Source organism: Pelophylax lessonae (assembly GCF_965119305.1).
Source record: "Pelophylax lessonae genome assembly, chromosome: 3".
NCBI classification, from domain to species: Eukaryota; Metazoa; Chordata; class Amphibia; order Anura; family Ranidae; genus Pelophylax; species Pelophylax lessonae.
In genome coordinates, this window is record NC_138770.1 from 338,258,056 (window position 1) to 338,280,532 (window position 22,477).

Sequence of the window (22,477 nt, forward strand, 5' to 3'; positions counted from 1 at the left end):
TCGGCAAGTGCAAGTAGGAAACAACAGTGGGGCAGAAGGAAAACAGTTTGGGGTATATGTAGTGCCCACAATTGATTAAAAATTATGAAAAACTCTAAAAATGAACTTATCTTATTTGCTCCTTTTTGGTCTGTTAAATATACCATTCAAATAACTTGTAGTTTAGTCATTTCTGTTTGATAAGTATGAAAAATATCTGTGAATTTTGTTATAATTCTTTTGAACTGATAACTTCCTGCACTCTCTATCTGGAGATGAGACAAGGTTAGAAATGGGGTATGCAAGAAAAAGAATTGCCTGGAGAATGACTCAAAGGCACCACATCCCAAAGAAAAAAGGCAAGAAGGTCAACCCACAAGGGGGAAGAAAATCTGGATTTTAGAGGAGCAGATAAATTTAACGTCAAAGCATATGTTTAAAATATACAAATTTTATACAACATTTTTTTAAAAAAATATTTTTTTTTCTTACTTTATTTTTATTTGCATATAAAAAATTTTACAAGAATATTTCCCAAAAATTGGGATTTCACATATACATATTAATCTATATAATTAATATAACGATATTCAAATACTGTAAATACCATAAAATTTCCCCTTTCTTCCCCCCCCTCCTAAAGTTCCTCCCTCGCTACCCATGGCTTCCGTCCTCCGACATTTCTCCAATTTAATCATGCTTAATTATTTATTTCAATATATTTGGTTGATTTTTTAAAATCTATCCATTTTCCCCATTTTTTTTCATATTTATTGGAGTCTCCTCCTGCGTATTACATATGTATTCCATATTGAAGTTGTTATTTATTTTTTCAGACCATTCCTTTACTTTTGGACTATACACTTCTCTCCACTTTTTTGGTATTATTCCCTTTGCTGCATTTAACAAGGTTGGAGCCAGAGTCATTTTATATTTTTTTAAAGAAATTGTTGTTTTGTGAAATAGGCATACCCAAGGATCGTTTGGTATTGTTATTCCTGTAATTTCCCCGATCAGTTGTCTGACCTCTATCCAAAAATCTCTTATCTTGGGACACTCCCAAAATAAATGATACATCGTTCCTGTTTTTCCACAACCCCGCCAACATTTATCTGTCTTATCTGGTTGATATTTATTTATTACTTCTGGTGTAATATACCATCTTAACAGACATTTATAATTTAATTCTGTTGTGCTTACGTCTATGGCTGTGGATCCTACCACACTTAGTACACCTTCTAATTCCTGTCCTGACATTTGTATCCCTATTTCTTTCTCCCATTTTACTATAAATGGAGGTTTCTCCAAGCTGTGCCACTCTGTCAGCATTTTATATATTTGTGACACTCCATGTTTTTGAGTGGAGGTATAACTTAATTTCTTGATGTTATTGAGGTTTTTTTCCGATCTGATCGGCTGTGGCAATGAGCTAACGAAATGTCTCAGCTGGAGATATCTCCAATCATCTAATTTTATATTTTTATTTTCTTGTTTTAATTTTTGAAGTGTTTTGTGACCTTTGTGAAGTATATCTTTTAATGGAGTGTTCCCTATCCAATTTCCAAATTTTTCTTCTTTCCCTGGTAGGAAGTATTTAGTGCCATTTAGTGATATCATTGGTGAGTTATATTCCCATTTCAGTTGTTTGTTAATCCCGTCCCATATTTTGTAGACTACCTTTGTTAACTCATGTGCTCCTTGTGATTCCCTATATTTTGGTGGTATCCATATTGTTTTGTGTAAGTGAATATTATTTTGTGCACATTCTATCTCTACCCATCTTTTCTCCCTTTCAACTTTTGTCCAATCAACCATTCGTGGGATAATTACCACCTTATAGTACCTTTCTATGTCTGGGGTTGCTAGTCCTCCTTGTGTTTTGCCTCTTGTGAGAATCTTATATTGTACTCTGGGTTTTTTCCGCTGCCATATATATTTTGTTAATAAGGTTTTTATTACCCTAAAAAAAATTGCGGGGATGTTTATTGGTAATAAAGAGAAGGTATATAAGATCTTTGGTAACATAAACATCTTAACAGCGTTTATTCTTCCAATCCAAGATATTTGATTATTTGATTTCCTTCTTATGTCCATTTTTATTTCATTCAATAACGATATATAATTAGCTTGATATAGTTTTTTGGTTTGTGGTGTTAAATATATCCCTAAATATTTTAATTTTTCTTTTGTCCAGGTGTATGGGAAGTATGTTTTTATTGAGCATCCCCCCACACACACCTGTACTCTATCAGAGTCCACCATCAAGTAGATATAGGAGGAGTCCTTTGCAGTGCATTAGCACATCCATCCCAGCAAGGAGTGTTGTCTCCAAGGGTTGGAGAGGCTGGATTCACCCCTTTTTTATGGATAGTGTAGGATCCACTGATAATGGGGTACTTTGACGCAGTGGTGGGCTTGAGCACGATATGGCCATATGGTGGGACTAAATCCCCATTTTTATTTATGGATTGTCTCCATATTTAATAGTCATTTCTTTTGCATGGTTGCGCTATTCTTTTTTAATATACATGTTGCTTGGTCCATAGCTGCACCGGCTTTAGATATACATGTTCAGGGTTTGCTCCCCCAATTTTTTGCTTGTTTATTAAGTATGTTTTTATTGTTTGCTCTTCCTGGGTGTTTAGTCTGATGTTGAGAATCTCTGATTTTATTGGATTTATTTTGAAATTTGATAGCTTTCCATACTCTTTCAGCTCCTTTTGGATGTTTGGAAGTGTTATCCTTGGGTTCGCAATGAAAAATAATAAATCATCCGCGTATGCGGCAACTTTAGTCTGATCCCTAGGTTTTTTATTGTTTCTCTCATGAAGTCCCAGTCCACCCTATCAAAGGCCTTTTCGGCATCTAAAAAAAGAGTTAACCATAAAGTAGACAGACACACAACATAATTACATTTTATGTATATTTTAAATATATATGCCTTGAAGTAAAATTTATCGGCACCTCTAAAATGCCCATTTTCTTTCCCCTTGTGGGTTGACCTTCTTGCCAAGGTTAGAAATTAAGTTGGAAGGACTGACAACACATCGCTAGGAATTAGAAGCTGTGTTGTCATGTCAAAAAAGAAAGCACACTATAATGCTAGCACAATCAACAGTTATTTTTCTGTACATTTAGCATGTTTAAAGGGATAAAAGATTTGGACTTGTGCATTTTTCAAGAGATGTATTAAATATATGTTTTATTATTTTACATATGTTTTAGCAACACCATATTTTAAACATTTTGTAATTTATCAGTTAATGAATTACTAAATAGATTTTTATTAAAATCAGATGATAGTAGAAGAATATTTAGTATTATTACAAATTTTAAACAATATGACATGATTGTCTGCCAAGTTTAAATGAAGAGGTAAAAATCAGGATGAGTAGCCCAAACCTTATCTGAAATGCAAATAAAGATAATAATACAGCTTTCTACAAATGTCAAATCTTTGTAATTTGTAAAGTTCTGGACATTGTTTCAGCAATACTTAGGGATTATACTAAAAGCCATTCCTTACTAAAGGGTAAATTTAATGTAACAATTATAATTTTAAGGTCAGTATTAAAATAGACTAAGGCTACTACTCATAATATGTGTAAATGTCATTTTTATCACAAATGTACGTTGTTTGAATAAATTGTCAAAAAGTTAATCTGAAAGACAATAAGCAAAACCTCTTCTTACTTGTTGAAAATAAAGTATGGTGGTAAACAAGCATATTTATGCATGTTGTACATATATAAAACTTTGTCCTAATCTTTATCCTTGCCTTTGGTTTGCCTAATTAATTGCACATTGTATTTCTTACCCAACTTATTTGTGTAAATAAATAAATAAAGAGGTCTTTTTGTAAAAACAACAATGCATAAATCAAATCAAGAAATATATCTTGCAATTTAAAAATAAGTAAGTAGAAACATTTTGCAAATTTCATATCTCTGGCTGTGACTATTTAGCTTGTACAAATTGCAGTTTTTTTATTATGGTTATGGATTTATTGCTTTAATTGACAACAGAAGCCTATAGCAAGTAGACCAATGTCACTGCATTTGTGATCTGCTTGTGATTTAAATTGAATTTCCACATGAAGCTAGAAGTTAGCATATATGGATTAAAACAGATTCACCAGAGCAATTATATTTAATAGACGTTGCAAGAACAAAAATCTGTAATTTTACAATTCCTTTACCGTTTCTGTAATGATCCAGTAATGCAAAAACTCACTATCAGTTACTACATTTAAAGCCAGTCATCAGGTTGCTAGACACAGACACCCTGAAATGATATGTCCTAGCAGAGATTCCTTTGATACTAGCCAAGCTAATATCTTAAGAAAAAATATTCCATCAAATAGAATTGTACAAACAGTTTTCATATTCATAATAGCACTTCTACATCTTACAGCAATTGCACAGAGTGTCTAAATATGACTGTTCAGTCCAATAGGCACCAGAATTTGATCAAATGTAGTGTATTTTAACTCCATGTTCAGACACACCCCTTCTTTTCTCTTTACTAGAAGAGTGCGTTAGGACACTTAAGGGATGTGGTTTTAGCCAGCTGTGAATTCCACAAAATCTCTTTAAATACAGGATTTAGTTATTAAAAAGCTTTAATTAGTTGACATTCTTTATAACTAAAAAAAAAAACATAATATAAACCATGGAATCACTCAATACAATACCTTAGCTCTACTGCTGGTGATGCTATCCAAGGCTAAAAACTGGTGCTCATGGCTGGGATGTGCAAGTCCCTCAGTATATTTAACTTTAATAGAGATAAGATAGCAACTCGGTGGACTCAAACAATCTTTATTGGCTACACAAGTACATCCAGTAAAACAATTCTAATGTGTTTTGGCGGCTGTGGCCTTATTCATTGCTTAACTGGATGTACTTGTGTAGCCAATAAAAATGTTCAACGTTTAAGTCTACAGAGTTGACTTTATCAGAGTTGACAGAGTTATATTTATCAACATAATATAAACCATGGGGCATAATTATTAAAGTATCATCTTGATGTATTCATGAAAATGAAGACACACCTTTCCACCAATATCTCACCTTTCACATTCTAATATTTTCATATGTGCATGAATGCTACATATTTATCAAAACTGGTAACAGGTAGAAAACCACCATAAACTTTCAATACGTGTGTTGAAATCAGTTCTGTTTCATTTTGTGTATTAGCAAGCCATATCTGTTTTGTAGAAATAAACTGCTTTCATGAATGTTTGACAATTCAAAAACTACACTACTATAGACTTTGATAAGACAAAGTGTAATGCCGTAAGTAAAGTAACTAAAAACTAATGTATTAAGTCTTGCTTCATTACATGTAGTACATTGAAGTGATAAACCTGATTTTTGTTGTTGTAATAAATTATATTATTATAATGTAATAAGAGTATTTGTACTAAATTTGCCAATATCCTCTTCTGATTTGTATCTCTTCATAATACTACTGTATAGTTGTTTATTTGAACTAGTGTTTGGTGAATACTAGCATACATTTGTTTCTATAGTATGTTGCATAAAAATATACCTAAAATAACTCACCAGTAGGGTTGAGCGAACACGGACTGTATTGTTCGGGATCGTACTGGACTTTTGGGTGTTCGGTACCCAGACCTGAACATTTCACTGTATGTTTGGGATACAGTCCATTGTTCGGTTGTTTTGGCGCGGTTTTAATGGCACGGTTTCAACAGCTGCAGGGCAGCCAATCAACAAGCGTTTAACTAGTGTGCCCTTAGAAGCCATCACAGCCATGCCTACTAATGGCATGGCTGTGATTGGCCAGTGCAGCATGTGACCCAGCCTCCATATAAGCTGGAGTCACATAGCGCTGCACATCACTCTGCTCTAACTATTGTAGGGAGAGGTTCCTGATGCTGCTGAGGGAGAGATAGGAGATTATTGTAGGGGCAGGGTGGAGATTGCTTTCAGGGAAAGAATAGGATGAATCTTCTTTAATCAGACAGCGATCTACATTGATTTTATTGTGTGTGTGTGTGTGGGGGGGGGGGGGGGGCAGCGCATGATCTTTTTGCCCTGACCTGAGCCCAGTGAGGAGGAGGGAGAAAAAAAAATGTTATCAGTCTGTTAGGTGTGCGGCATGCAGTGGCCATGTAATGCAAGCTCAGTGCATATGTGTCTGCTTAATCTGGATTTAAAAGAAAAAATGTTTTTTCCTTCATATTTTACTGTGACTTACAGTGTTTAGACACTGCAGTTCTAATCTGCTATTCAACAAGCACCAATTTAAGGGGACAATTATTTTTCAGTTTTTCATTCATACTTTACTGTGACACTGTCCTACAGCATTTAGACACTGATGTTTTAATCTGCTATTCAAAAGGCACCAATTTAAGGGAACAATTACTTTTCAGTTTTTCATTCATACTTTACTGTGACACTATCATACAGCGTTTAGACACTGCTGTTCTAATCTGCTCTTCAAAAGTCACCAATTAAAGGGAAAAATAAATTTTTTTCATTCATACGTTATTGTGAGATACACCCGTTGGATACTGTTGTTCTATTCTGCTTTTCAATAAAAACCCATTTAGGGAAAAAAAATTGTATTGCAGCCTAGTCTGCATATGTTACTGTGAGATACACCCATTGGATACTGTTGTTGTATTCCGCTTTTCAATAAAAACCCATTTAGGGGAAAAAAATGTAATTGCAGCCTAGTCTGCATATGTTACTGTGAGATACACCCGTTGGATACTGTTGTTGTATTCCGCTTTTCAATAAAAACCCATTTAGGGGAAAAAAAATTAAATTGCGGCCTAATCTGCATATGTTACTGTGAGATACACCCATTGGATACTGTTGTTGTATTCCGCTTTTCAATAAAAACCCATTTAGGGGAAAAAAATGTAATTGCAGCCTAGTCTGCATATGTTACTGTGAGATACACCCGTTGGATACTGTTGTTGTATTCCGCTTTTCAATAAAAACCCATTTAGCGGAAAAAAATGAAATTGCGGCCTAGTCTGCATATGTTACTGTGAGATACACCCATTGTTGTATTCCGCTTTTCAATAAAAACCCATTTAGGGGAAAAAAAATTAAATTACAGCCTAGTCTGCATATGTTACTGTGAGATACTGGATACTGTTGTTCTATTCCGCTTTTCAATAAAAACCCATTTAGGGGGAAAAAATGTAATTGCAGCCTAGTCTGCATATGTTACTGTGAGATACACCCGTTGGATACTGTTGTTGTATTCCGCTTTTCAATAAAAACCCATTTAGCGGAAAAAAATGAAATTGCGGCCTAGTCTGCATATGTTACTGTGAGATACACCCATTGTTGTATTCCGCTTTTCAATAAAAACCCTTTTAGGGAAAAACATTTAATTGCGGCCTAGTCTGCATATGTTACTGTGAGATACACCCGTTGGATACTGTTGTTCTATTTCACTATTCAATAAACACCCATTTAGGGGAAGAACCTTAATTAGAGAAATATGAGGAGAAGGTCAAATAAGGGATGTGGCCTGGGTCGTGGTGCTGCTGGTGGAGCTCCTGTTGCAAGGAGAGGATGTGGTCGATCCGTGCCAGCTACATGCACAAGTGAAACACCTTCCTCAGGTGTGAGTAGGTGACTTCTACTCCGCTTCCTCATCATCTACCGCCTCCTCATCCGGTCAGCGTAACACCTTCACCAGCAACTTCAGCACAGGCAGGGGTAAACGACAGCAGGCAGTTTTAAAACTTGCCTGTTTGGGGGAAAAAAAAACCCACACCGCGCAGGAGTTGTGGAGGGTCATTGAACAGCAGACCGATGAGTGGTTGGTGCCAGTGAGCTTCAAGCCCGGCCTGGTGGTGTGCGATAATGGGTGAAATCTCGTAGCAGCTCTGGGCCTAGCCGGTTTGACGCACATCCCTTGCCTGGCGCATATGCTGAATTTGGTGGTGCAGAGGTTCCTTAGAAATTACCCCGATATGTCAGAGCTGCTGCAGAAAGTGCGGGCCGTCTGTGCGCACTTTCGGCGTTCTCACCCTGCTGCTGCTCGCCTGTCAGCGCTGCAGTGTAACTTCGGCCTTTCCGCTCACCGCCTCATTTGTGACGTGCCCACAAGGTGGAACTCCACCTTGCACATGCTGGCCAGACTGTGCGAGCAGCAGCAGGCCATAGTGGAGTTTCAGCTGGAGCACGCACGTGTGAGTCGCTCTGCGGAACAGCACCCCTTCACCACCCATAACTGGGCCTCCATGCGAGACCTGTGTGCCTTGTTGCGCTGTTTCGAGTACTCCACCAACATGGCCAGTGCCGATGACGCCAATGACGACTTCTATGCCTCCTTGAAAAAATGCTTTGGGCGATGATAGACGAGGATGTGGCACAGGAGGAGGAGGAGGAAGAGGTATCATTTCCAAGGCTTTCAGGGCAGTCATTCACAAGTGGCTCTGAGGATGGGTTCCTGCACCCACAAACGCCAGGTACACAATTGTCCAGCAGGGGTACAGTTCTGGAGGATGACAAGGATGAGGAGATGGAGGAGGAGATGGAACCATGTTCACAGCAGGGTGGCACCCAGGCCAGCTCATGGTCATCACTGGTGAGTGGCTGGGGGGATACAGAGGACACAGACAATACCCCTCCCACAGAGGACAGCTTTTCGTTGCCTCTGGGCAGCCTGCCACACATGAACAATTACATGCTGCAGTGTCTCCGCCATGACATCGTAACTTCTGCTGATTACTGGGTGGCCACGCTGCTGGATCCCCATTACAAGGACAATGTACCGTCCTTAATTCCCTCACTGGAGCATGATTGGAAGATGCGCGAGTACAAGCGCACACTGGTAGACGAGCTACTGGTGGCATTCCCACCTGACAGCGGGGGCACAGTGGAAGCACAAGACCAAAGCAGAGGAGGAGGAAGAGGTCGCCAACACAGCCAGGGCACCGCCAGCACCTCAGAAGGCAGGGTTAGCATGGCCGAAATGTGGAAAAGCTTTGTCAGCACGCCACACCAAGCAGCAGCACCACCAGCTGATATGGAACGTCTTAGCAGGAGGCAGCATTTCACCAACATGGTGGAGCAGTAGATGTGCACATGCCTAGACGTACTGAATGATGGGTCTGCCCCCTTCAACTTCTAGGTCTCCAAATTGGGCACATTGCCTGAGCTTGCCCTTTACGCCTTGGAGGTGCTGGCCTGCCCTGCAGCCAGTGTATTATCTGTATTTAGCACGGCTGGGGGCGTTATCACAGACAAGCACAGCCGCCTGTCAGGAGCCAATGTGGACAAGCTCACGTTCATTAAAATTAACCAGGCATGGATCCCACAGGACTTGTCTGTACCTTGTGCAGAATAGACATGTATACCGGCCTTACCCAGCCATTGTTTTATTTCTGATCTTTCTCACTCTTTTGGGGTGTACTCTAATTTAAAAAGAAATTTAAAATTAAAAACAAAAACCAGTGTTGGCTACCTCGTCCTCCTCCACCGCCGCTTCCACCTACACTGCCACATCCAGTGCCACCTCCACCCCCTACTCCATATGGGCCTCGTTCTCCTAGATCCAGATGATTATTTTTTATTTTTATGTTTTTTATGTTATTTTAAGTTATTTCCCTATCCACATTTGTTTGCAGAGCACTTGCCATGCTCTTAAGAAGATTTTACTGCCATTTGCAGCCCTCTAGCCCTTTCCATCTTTTTTTTAGAGCCATTTTAGTGCTCCAAGGTTCGGGTCACCATTGACTTCAATAGGCTTTGGGATCGGGGTAAAGTTTGCGTTAAGTTCGGGTCACGAACCCGGACTTTTTTTTCAAGTTTGGCCAAACCCGCCGAACCCGGACATCCAGGTGTTCGCTCAACTCTACTCACCAGTAATAAAGGGAAGACTTATGAGTCTAAAATGTTCTAATTTTGACTTTTTCTCTTTTATACTGTACATATTACATAGTTACATTGTTAGTCAGGTTGAAGAAAGACACAAGTCCATCCGGTTCAACCAAAAAACCCAACCATATACAATCCCATATACACAATCCTATACCCGCTGTTGATCCAGAGGAAGGTGAAAATAAACCCCAGCAAAGCATGATCCAATTTGCTAAAGCAGGGGAAAAAAAATCCTTCCTGATCCACCGAGAGGCAATCAGGTATTCCCTGGATCAACTTTACCTAAAAAAAATGTTAGTACCCATTTATATTATGTACACCTAGGAAAGAATCCAGTCCTTTTTTAAAGCAATCTAGTGAGCTAGCCAGAATCACCTCTGGAGGGAGTCTATTCCACATTTTCACAGCTCTTACGATGGAGAAACCTTTCCGTATTTGGAGACAAAATCTATTTTCCTCTAGACGTAAATAGTACCCCCTTGTCCTCTGTGTTGACCATAAAGTGAACAACTCAACACCAAGTTCACTATATGGACCCCTTATGTATTTATACATGTTGATCATATCTCCCCTTAATCTCCTCTTCTCAAGAGAGAATAAATTCAGTTCCTCTAATCTTTGCTCATAGCTGAGGTCCTCCATGCCATCTTTTTAATTTGGTTGCCATTCACTGCTCCATTTTAAGAACTGGTGCCCAAAACTGAACTGCATATTCCAGATGAGGTCTTACTAATGATCTGTACAGGGGCAAAATGATATCTCTCTCTCTGGAGTCCATGCCTCTGTTAATACAAGAAAGGACTTTGCTTGCTTTGGAAACAGCAGCTTGGCATTGCCTGCTATTATTAAGCTTATGATCTACCAGAACACCCAGCCTACTCCGCTATGGATTCCCCCCGTTCTACTCCACCTAGTATGTATGATGCATGCATATTCTTAGCCCCCAAGTTCATAATTTCACATTTATCAATATTAAACCTTATTTACCACATAGTTGCCCAATGAAACATTGCATTGAGGTCAGCTTGTAAGTTGGATACATCCTGTAAAGAAGTTATTCCACTGCAAAGCTTGGTGTCATCTACAAAGACTGAAATGCCTCATTTTCATCCCAGACCCTATATCATTTATAAAGATATTAAAAAGTAAGGGTCCCAACACTGAACCTTGGGGTACACCATTGGTAACTTTAGACCATTCAGAGTAAGAATCATTAACCACTACCACAATTTTCTATCCAATTACAAACTGATCTTTCCAAGCCAGTAGACTTTACCTTACACATTAGCCGTGTGTGGGGAACTGTGTCAAACGCTTTTGCAAAATCCAGGTATACTATGTCCACAGCCACCCCTCTGTCTAAGGTTTTACTTACCTCCTCATAAAAAGAAATCAAGTTTGTTTGACAACTTTTGTCTTTCATGAATCCATGCTGTCTGTTGCTTAAAATATTTTTTTCCAGCAAGAACTCATCTATGTGGTCTTTTATTAAACGCTCCAATATCTTCCCGACTATTGAAGTTAAACTAACAGGTCTATAGTTACTTGGCAAAGACTTTGATCCCTTTTTAAATATAGGCACCACATTGGCCCTACGCCAATCCAGTGGTACTAGAAACAAAGGCTTAGAAATTACAGCGCTCAATTCTTTCAGGATGCGTGGGTGGATGCCATCTGGTCCAGGCGCTTTATCGACCCTTATTCTGTCTAAATATTTGTGGACCATATCACTTTTGAGCCATTGTGGATAATTTCAGGCTGTGTCAATACCGTCCTCATTATGGTCATGAGCTCCCCCATGCTCCTTTGTATATACAGAGCTGAAGAAAGTATTTAATAAATTTGCCTTCTCTTTGTCCCCAGTCACCCACTCCTGATTATTTTGTAAAGGGCCTACATGCTCAGACCTAACCTTTTTACTGTTAATATATTTGAAGAATTTTTGGGGTTTGTCCTACTATCTTTTACAATCTGTCGTTCATTTTGAATTTTGCGTCCCTGATTTCCTTTTTACATATTCTGTTATATTTTTTGTTATATTTTTTTGTAACAATTAAACAATGATAGTGTTCCCTCATTTGTATATTTTTTAAAAGCTCTTTTCTTTTTATCTATAGCTTTTTTAACTTTTGCCGTGAGCCACATAGGTTTTATTTTTAGACTTTTAAACTTATTACCTGTTTTTGTATTTCCTGTATGCATTTTTTGCTTACAGCTAACATTAAATGAAATTGTGTTATGGTCACTGCTACCCAGATGTTCTGTTATATGAACATTGTTAATAAGCTCTGCATGGTTTGAGATTACCAGGTCCAACCGAGCATCATTTCTAGTGGGGCCTAACTAAAGTGCACCATAAAATTGTCTTGTAATAGGTTTATATATTTTTGCCCTTTAACTGTTCCAGCAGTGCCATTACTCCAGTCAATGTCTGGGTAGTTAAAATCCCCCATTATGATTGCAATCCTTCTCCATCCAGCGAATTTTACCCTCCAAAGCCATCCTGCATGACTCTGCACTTACCCCGGAGCGTGGGTGAAGCGTTTGGAGCCGATTTGGATCCTGCAAGGCGGTGCGGCCTAGTCGCGGGAAAAGCCGCGGCCTTTCCTGATCCAGACCACGCCTCTGCGGCCACCGAGATCCGCATTCCGCACGGCCATCGAGGTGTCTCCCACGCCTCAGCACCTCGCCCAGCAACGTACCTGGCTGACTCAGAGCCCACCGACGTGGATCGAGCTGCGGAGGGACCCGCGGCCTACCCGAGCTGCCGCCGCCATCGCACTTAGTGTACTGCGACCTGTGGACCATTCATCTGAGGAGGGGTAAGCTGCTATCCACCTACCAGTACCCCCCTCACTGCCACACTGTTTCCCCCTTTAACACCAGGGGGCACAGGGAAGTCTGCTTCGGCCTATGCTCTGAGGCCTGCTCCAGACGGCCGCCATCTTGACTGCAATACCTCAGGCCACAATCTGCTCTCCTCCCTCTGCTGCACCCCGCAGCCCTGAGACCCATACTGCTTGTTACTCTGTACATGCTGCTTCTTGTAGTGCCACACAGCCATCCTGTACATCGCCACGTCCTGACTATATGCAGCACCAGGTTTCCACAGGCTGAGCATTTGCCATACTCCTGTCACCGCTGTAACTTCATTTCACCGCTTCAGGTCTATCTTCACACGGCAGTGTAGTCCGCAGCGGATCCAGATGATTGATTGTGGGGAGCGTACCCTGGCCATGGCGGAGTGAGGACATGTGCTGAGCAAGCTCCGGCCATCTCCCTTGTACTTATCTGCTTTAGTACCGTTCACAAGTAACAGGAATGAGCACTGGCAACCAGCGGAGGTCACGAAAGCCCTTACGTACTTCTCCGCGCTCAGACATTCACCGCTTCTTCCCCGGGACCCGTTCGGCCTCAGACCGGGCTCTGACCACCAGCCCACGTACACGTACTGTTCCTACAGCCGCTACCTCAATGTCGAGCGCACCTTCCTCCCCTGCCGCTTCTGTTCGGTCGGAACCGTGGACTCTCCCGGGTACCCCTCATCCTCTCCCCTCATCACCCGCACCCCTTCAGACACCTTTGGGAGCCGGGATGGAGGCCGACCTTCGGGCTTTAAATCAGGCCCTGCCCACCAAACATGACATGGAGGCCATGGTGCTCCGAGTGGAGGAGGCGCACAACAGGGACTTCCAGGCAGTACGCTCGGATATTCAACAATTGTCTGACTGGGTCACGGTTGGAGAGACGTCAGTCGCTTCTCTTGAGGTGCTTGTGGCTCAGCTGGAACAGGGACAGGCATCGCAGGCGCGGCATGTCACCTCGCTGCAGCTTAAAATGGAGGAAATGGAGGATCGCAGCTGGAGGAATAATCTGCGGCTAAGGGGCCTGCCTGAAGCCACGGAGCAAGAATCTCTACAACCTACTTTACTAGTACTGTGCCACCGTCTTGTGCTATCCATACCGCAAGCTGATCTTGAATTTGACAGGGTGCACCGTGCTCTGGGCCCGCGTTCTACAGATGTGGACAGACCTCGTGATGTCATTTGCCGACTGCACAGGTATTCTCACAAAGAGATGATCATGAGGAGAGCTTGGGAGGTTGGTGACATTGATTTTGACGGTGCCAGGGTCAGAATCCTCCCGGACCTCTCTCGTGCTACGCTACAGCGGAGGGCTTTGCTACGCCCACTCCTGGAAAAAATCAGACAGGCAGGCTGCACATATAGGTGGGGGTTTCCGATCTCCCTGATGGTGAGCAAAGGCACTTCTTCATTCTCGCTCCACCATCCCGATGACCTCCCGGCTCTTTTCGGATTCCTGGACATTGCTCAGATCCCTGTCCCGAATTGGCTGCAACATCTACCGAGCCCACCTCGCAGATCGTCTGGCGGTGCTAACCGCGGAGGAGGCTTCCCACCAAGAACACCACGCAGTCGGCGAAGGCTGGATCCTGCTACTCCTCAAGAGGTGAGAGAGGATTGATCCTGCCACCCTACAGCTTGTTTGTCATCACCGTGATGCCTTGAATGTTCCCCCCTTTTTCTAGTCAAAGCTTGCTCCACTGCAGTTACCCGAGGGGAGCTGCCCCTGACTCTTGGGCCGCCTAGCCGTGGTCCTTCCTGTTGCCGGGTCCCTGCTGTCCCGGCACTGCCCCTTCCCCCACATTACGGTCTTGTGCTCGCCCCTGGTTTCCTGGCCTTCCGGACTGGCCGACGGCCCCTACCCGGCTGGGATGGTGACACTGACAGATCTGGCCATGCCCGGTTATATTGCTTTCTTCCTTCTGGGGGGTTCTGTGAGTCTGGGTGCGCACAGCGGATTCCGAGATCTGCCTTGACTCCTACACTCCTGCCTTGATGAAACCAGACGAAGGTATCCTCCTCTGTGTGCGCTCAGGTCGGGGACTCTGTGTATTCTAGCAAGAGGCATGGTTCCGGTTTGACTATAGAATGTTTTTTTTCTCTCTTAAAGGCCTCAGGACTATTTCTGAAGGATCTGAGTAGATCGGTGGGGGAGGGGGGGGGTGGGGGTTGTGAGATGGGAGCCGCTGTCCTCGTTTCAGTAAGGTCTGGAGTGCTGTTGTGCCCTATTAAAGTGACCATTCTCTACCTACTGTCGGGGTCCAGGGCCCCCTCTGGTTCAAATTGTTTTTGTTTTGTATTGTGTATCAAGCTTAATCTAGACTGTTATTTTTTTGGCATTCATGATGGTGACAAGATGCCTCTGCAGGGTGGACCTCTGGGAATTTCCCCGACGACGCCCTGTGGACCGCCTTTGCTGTTAGGCATACTATGGCTCACGTTTATTACATGCATAAAGGTATTAATCTATCTAATGTTTTCTTGTCTTGGGAGCTCTGGCCGCCGAGCCCTGCTCCTTTGTCGTATCTGGTTTAACCCCCCACTTAGGCGTCCACCCCAGAGGGTTTCCCTTCTTAGACGGGTGTCTTCTCTATCTCTTGTTTTCCACCTATTCTTCCCCTTGTTGTGTCGTCTTTCTCCCCTTTCTCTCTTGATTGTAGCGCATTCCACCCAGCAGTCTCTCACCCCCTGCTTGCTGTCCTCTCCTCCCCCTTCCACCCTCCTTTTCCTCCTCCCCTTCCCTCTTTCTGTTTTCCCCCTCCTCCCCCCTTTTACGTCTCCCCTCCGTTATGGATCCCATGCGGGTGACTACCTGGAATGCCAGGGGACTCAATAAGGATTAAAGGCTAGCGCTGAGGATTATAATTATACTTATAATTATACAAATACCACTGTATAGTGAGCACCGGCACTTGTTTTATGAGCACGCAGCACTTTGGACTTATACTTTGCACAAAGACTGTCACTATTTCAGCACGTCGTTAATTGAAGAATTTTTATTCACATTTATTTATTTCACGTGTAATAAATTTGTATTTATGTATTTTTTTTTATATTGATTGGTATTTAAGATATAGGATTGTGTATTTTAAGTTGAGCACTAGCACTTTACACAGATTATTTATACACAATAATTACTGAGATTTATTTATTAGTTTGTTTTGGTAGCAGCGCAGGGGACTCAATATTCCTGAAAAGAGGCGCATGCTCCTGGGTGATCTGCGCCGTTTACGTACGGACGTCGCCTTCATCCAGGAGACGCATTTCCGAACAGATGGGTTGCCGTTTCTCCAAAATAGGTTCTTCCCTACCTCTTATCACGCCCCCAATGTTCCAATGCACACCAAAAGATACATTCCTGAAAAAAACTCTGGCGTCCCTGGTGGATTTTATGGAAGGTTGTCTGCTTCTGGGAGGGGACTGGAACCTCCCTTCGGATCCGTCTTCGGACACATCCACGGGAGTGTCTTCAGTGCCTCGGGGGGGGGGGGGCAAATTCTCAAATTGTTCAAAGAATTTCAGTTGATAGATGTCTGGCGCATACTGCATGGAGGTGAGAGGGACTACACATATTTTTCCAATCCGCATAACGTGTATTCTCGTATTGACCTTTTTATGATCCCTCACCGTCTCCTTTCCTCCATAGTGGATGTAGAGATTGGCTCCATCACATGGTCGGTTAATGCCCCGGTCAAGCTGGCGGTTGGGCTGGGGGGTGCTGCCCGTGAATCGGACTGGCAGTGGCGGCTGAATGAGAGCCTGCTCCAGAACCCAGAGGTTCTGGCGGATGTATCCCAACAACTCCAAATGTATTTCCAACTGAACGCTACTCCAGACAGTGACCCGGGGGTGGTATGGGAGGCCATCATTAGGGGTGTCCTGATTTCCCATGGTACGCGACTCAAGAGGGAGAGGGAGAGACAACTGACCAAGCTCCTGGCGGACATTGCTCGCCTGGAGGACCCTCACAAGAGGCGCGCGGATGCCTCTGTGGGGACTGAATTGGCTCAGCTGCGGAGTCAAGTTGGGGACCTGTTGAGATGCCCTGGAGGAGGAGTTCACTCAGGATGAGCTGTCTATGGCCATTAATATGGCGAAAAGAGGCAAAGCCCCAGGCCCTGACGACTTTACAGTTCTGTATTATCAACAGTTACAAACCCTGCTCCTCCCTCACATGCTGAAAATGTATAATGAAATAGGACATTCTACCGCCTTCCCCGCGGATTCACTCCTGGCGCACATATCGGTCATACCTAAGGAGGGGAAAGATCCCTCTTCCTGTGGGAGTTATCGGCCAATTTCGTTATTGAATACCGATCTGAAACTCTTCACTAAAATGATTGCGTCCAGGCTCCAACCCCTTCTGCCGGAGTTGATCCACCTCGACCAAGTGGGTGTTGGGATTCGAACCTGTGACCAGCCACATCCCAGGCGGTAGCCCTGCTTACTAGGCTACCGTCCTCTCTGGACTTTCCTCCCTGAACATTCCTCCCTGAAGCCTATTATTTCAACCTTAGTCTTGCCAAGCCTTGCTCATCACCCTTGATTCCTGACACCTGGTACTTCCCTATATAAGTCCAGCCCCGTGCACTTAAGTTTGCTGATTATTGAGCTCCTGAGCCTTGATCAAGCTACTCCTCACCTGCTGCTCTTATCTACTACCACAAATCCAACGCTGACCAGGAATTGACTACCGACTACTCTTCTGCTTTGTCCCCATCTACTGAACTGCTACCTCTGTTGCCGATCCGGATTGTCTGACCACGCTTACTGCTGCCCGCCCTGACCTTTGGCTCGTCTGACTTCTCTCTGGGTATTCCCTTGTCTGCTCCTCTGCCTTTGGACCGAACCTGCACTCTGCCTGGCTGGGTGATCCTGAGGACCGCGTCCTGGTGTTAGCTTGCAGCGCAGTCTATCCCCACCATTAGGGGCTCTAGTGAAAACCAGCTAGCACTTAGTTTCCGCACCTCAGGTGAACCCGTGTCCTCATCAGAGTACTACGCGGTGTCCATCCGGTATCCAGCACCTACTACCTGCCTGCGGTCTTTGCCACTGGGCTCCACTCCTAACTCCGGCCAGCAGTCCTCTGACTCAGGTGAGCCTGTAGGATTGTTACAGAATAATCAGCCCAACTATGGAGTCCGCAATGACCACTCTGTGTAGACAGGTCACTGAACTTCAAGAATTTGGTTCTACGTATCAGGAGAAATTTGCCCAGCTCCAAGAAGTAGTCAAAAGCCAACAGAAGGAGATTATTGAACTACAGAGGCAACTCCTAGACGTCCGCGGCGCTGCCGCAGACACCCGCATGCCACTCCCATCAAAATTCGGTGGTGACAGACGCCAGTATCAGGGATTTCTGAACCAATGCCGCATCTATTTTCAGATGAACCCGGCCCCCTTCACCACCGATAAAAAGAAGGTGCTATTCATGATCAATCTCTTGACGGATGAAGCATTAGCATGGGCTTCGCCATACGTGGAGTCTAACAATCAGCTCCTGAACAACCTAAACAACTTCATCACCGCCATGAGCCTAGTCTTCGATGACCCCAACCGCTGTGCGACGGCCGAGGGGCGACTACATAGTCTGCGACAAGGGAGACGCTCCATCGCCGAATATACCGCCGAATTTTGCCGTTGGGTCACGGACACCACCTGGAACCCAGCAGCACAGAGGAGCCAATTCCGGCGAGGCCTGTCTGAAGCAATAAAAGATGAACTCGCCAGAGTTGAAGCCCCGGACGATCTGGATGACTTTATTCAAGTATGCATCCGGATACTCCGTACTGCAGAGACTCCGACAGAACTCTCTCTATATCAAGCTAGAGAAATGTGAGTTTGAGCGAACCACCACTCAGTTCCTCGGATACATCATCTCCCCAGAGGGCCTAAGTATGGACCCGGGGAAGGTCCAAGCCGTGATGAACTGGCCAATTCCGAGAAACGAGAATGAGATACAAAGATTCATTGGCTTCGCTAACTTCTATCGGAAGTTTATCCGGAACTTCTCCAAGATCATAGCACCAATTACCCAACTCACCAAGAAATCAGTCCCCTTCTCCTGGACACCAGAGGCACAGGAGGCCTTCACCAAGTTGAAACTCCTCTTCACTTCCGCTCCAATCCTAATCCACCCAAACCCCGAGCTGCCATTTACAGTCAAAGTGGATGCATCTGACTCCGCGGTGGGGGCTATTCTGTCACAACGGACAGGGGAGAAGATGCTACTACACCCGTGCGCATATTTCTCCCGCCAGATGTCCCCCTCCGAGAAGAATTATGACATCGGGAACAAGGAACTACTGGCGATCAAGGATGCCTTCTCTGAGTGGAGACACCTGCTGGAGGGAGCCACCAACCCCATAATCGTACTAACTGACGACAAGAACCTCGAGTTCATCCGCAGCGCTAAGAGACTCTCAGCCAGACAGGCCAGATGGAGCCTATTCTTTTCCCGCTTTAACTTTCTCATCACCTATCGCCCTGGATCAAAGAATGGTAAGGCTGACGCCCTCTCCAGAATGTTTTCCGAGCCCTCGCAGAGTAACAAGGGCCAAAACAACATCCTACCCGAGAGAAGGGTCGTAGGGGTCACCTACTCTAAAGAACTCCTGGGCACAATCAAAGAAGGATATGAAAATGACCCCTTCCTTGCCCATCCCACAAGGAATGTCAGCCTTACGTTTAAGAACGGTCGTTGGTTTCATCAGGACGTACAGTTATATGTACCAGAAATCACACGGCTCGAAGTACTCAGACTCAACCATGACTCCAAGCTGGCCGGCCATCTAGGCACAAGAAAGACCCAGGAGCTTCTCTCCCGCTCCTTCTGGTGGCCAACATACAAGGAGGACATCAAGAGGTACATCTCCTCGTGCACGGTCTGTGCCCGCAATAAGACTCCTCGTTCCTCTCCCGTGGGTCTATTACAACCTCTCCCCATTCCCTCCCGCCCCTGGGGCTCGATCTCCATGGACTTTGTGGTAGACCTTCCTCCTTCAAAAGGGATGAACACCATCCTGGTCGTAGTCGACCGCCTCACCAAGATGGCCCATTTCATCCCCTACAAAGGCCTACCCACCGCCAAACAGACGGCCGATCTTATTCTCAGAGAGGTCTTCAGGCTGCATGGGATCCCGGACGATGTGGTCTCCGACCGAGGCGTACAATTTGCCTCTAAGTTCTGGAAGAACTTCTGCTTGGCGCTCGGGGTTAAGGTGAACCTGTCCTCCGCTTTCCACCCCCAGTCAAACGGGCAGACGGAGAGAACTAATCAGACCCTAGAGCAGTACCTACGCTGTTTCAGCTCCCACCTGCAGAATGACTGGCTTGACCATCTCTCCACGGCCGAGTTTGCCTACAACAATGCTGAGTACAGCTCAACCAAGCAAAGCCCCTTCTTTGCTAACACAGGCTCGCACCCGGTGTTCATTCCGCACCTACCTGTCGCCTCCACCCTCCCAGCAGTGGCAGAACGCCTAACAACCCTACAGGAGGCACAAAAGAACATTATAAACAACCTCCAGCTCGCCCAGAGGCGCTTTAAACAGGGAGCAGACAGACGCCGCAAACCCACCCCGGGTTTCCATGTGGGAGACAAGGTGTGGCTGTCCACCAGGAACCTCAGATTGAAGGTCCCCTCCAAAAAGTTGGCCCAAAAATACATGGGTCCGTTCCGGATCTCCGCTCAAATTAATGAGGTCACGTTCCGGCTCGATCTTCCAGACTCCATTAGGGTGCACCCTGTCTTCCATTGCTCCCTCCTCAAGCCAAAAGTGGAGAACACCTTCACAGGCCGCAACTCGCCCCCTCCACCACCCATGAGGGTACAGGGTGAAGAAGAATACACTGTAGCAAACATCCTTGACTCCAGGATCCACCGGGGAAGACTACAATATCTAATTGGTTGGGAGGGCTACCCTCCCGTGGATAACTCCTGGGAACCAGAAGAAAACGTCCACGCCCCCAGACTGGTAAGAGAGTTCCACCAACGGCACCCCGGTAAGCCTGCCCCTGCGGTGCCCGGAGGTCACCTTGGAAGGGGGGGAGTACTGTCGGGATTCGAACCCGTGACCAGCCACATCCGAGGTGGTAGCCCTGCTTACTAGGCTACCGTCCTCTCTGGACTTTCCTCCCTGAACATTCCTCCCTGAAGCCTATTATTTCAACCTTAGTCTTGCCAAGCCTTGCTCATCACCCTTGATTCCTGACACCTGGTACTTCCCTATATAAGTCCAGCCCCGTGCACTCAAGTTTGCTGATTATTGAGCTCCTGAGCCTTGATCAAGCTACTCCTCACCTGCTGCTCTTATCTACTACCACAAATCCAACGCTGACCAGGAAATGACTACCGACTACTCTTCTGCTTTGTCCCCATCTACTGAACTGCTACCTCTGTTGCCGATCCGGATTGTCTGACCACGCTTACTGCTGCCCGCCCTGACCTTTGGCTCGTCTGACTTCTCTCTGGGTATTCCCTTGTCTGCTCCTCTGCCTTTGGACCGAACCTGCACTCTGCCTGGCTGGGTGATCCTGAGTGTTAGCTTGCAGCGCAGTCTATCCCCACCATTAGGGGCTCTAGTGAAAACCAGCTAGCACTTAGTTTCCGCACCTCAGGTGAACCCGTGTCCTCATCAGAGTACTACGCGGTGTCCATCCGGTATCCAGCACCTACTACCTGCCTGCGGTCTTTGCCACTGGGCTCCACTCCTAACTCCGGCCAGCAGTCCTCTGACTCAGGTGAGCCTGTAGGATTGTTACAGTGGGCTTCATCTCATCCAGGGAGGCTAGGGAGAACACCATTAAGGCCCTGAACCTCATACACTTGTCTAAAGTATCGCGCAGCCCGACCGTCTTTTTAAGCACAGACGCGGAAAAGGCCTTCGATCGGGTGAGCTGGAGATACATGTTTGCGGTTCTTGGACGTTTCGGGGTTGGCGTGCTTCACTGGATACTGGATCTCAAGTATCTACTCCTGCCCCCGCGCGAGGGTCAAGGTGAACGGTGTTTTCTCCAAACCGTTCCGGATTTTTAACGGGACCCGACAGGGCTGTCCCCTGTCCCCGCTTCTTTTTGTCCTCTCCCTGGAAACCTTCCTGACTAAGGTTCGCCTCAATCCGGATATTTCTGGTGTCTCGATGGGCGATACATCCTATAAGATCTCGGCTTATGCCGACGATCTTCTTTTCTCCATGACCAATCCCTTGATCTCACTGCCTAACCTCCTCCATGAGTTCGACCTTTATGGGACGGTTTCCCATCTTAAGATCAACTATCACAAGTCGGAGGTCATGGGGGTGGCCCTGCCGGAGCGGACCAGGGACTCTCTCTGCAACAGCTTTCCCTTTAAATGGGCTGATCCGGCACTCAAATACCTGGGCACGTTGCTTCCACCGAACCCTGGAGACGTTTATCGCCTGAACTTTCCCCCTCTTCTGACCTCCACCCGCGCTCTGATGACGAAATGGTCGACTGGACTGCACTCCTGGTTTGGCCGCTGCAACATCCTCAAGATGTCCATCTTGCCAAAATATCTTTACTTGTTCCAGACGTTGCCGGTGTCTGTCCCTGCCATCTTTTTTAAACAGGTGGAATCCGCCTTCACCAAATTTATCTGGGCGGGTAGACGGCCCAGACTGGCTAGGCGCTTACTAATGCTACCGAAATCTCATGGTGGAGTGGCAGTCCCGGATGCCAAGCGGTACTACCAAGCGGCCCACCTCAACAGGCTCGTGGACTGGTGCAGACACG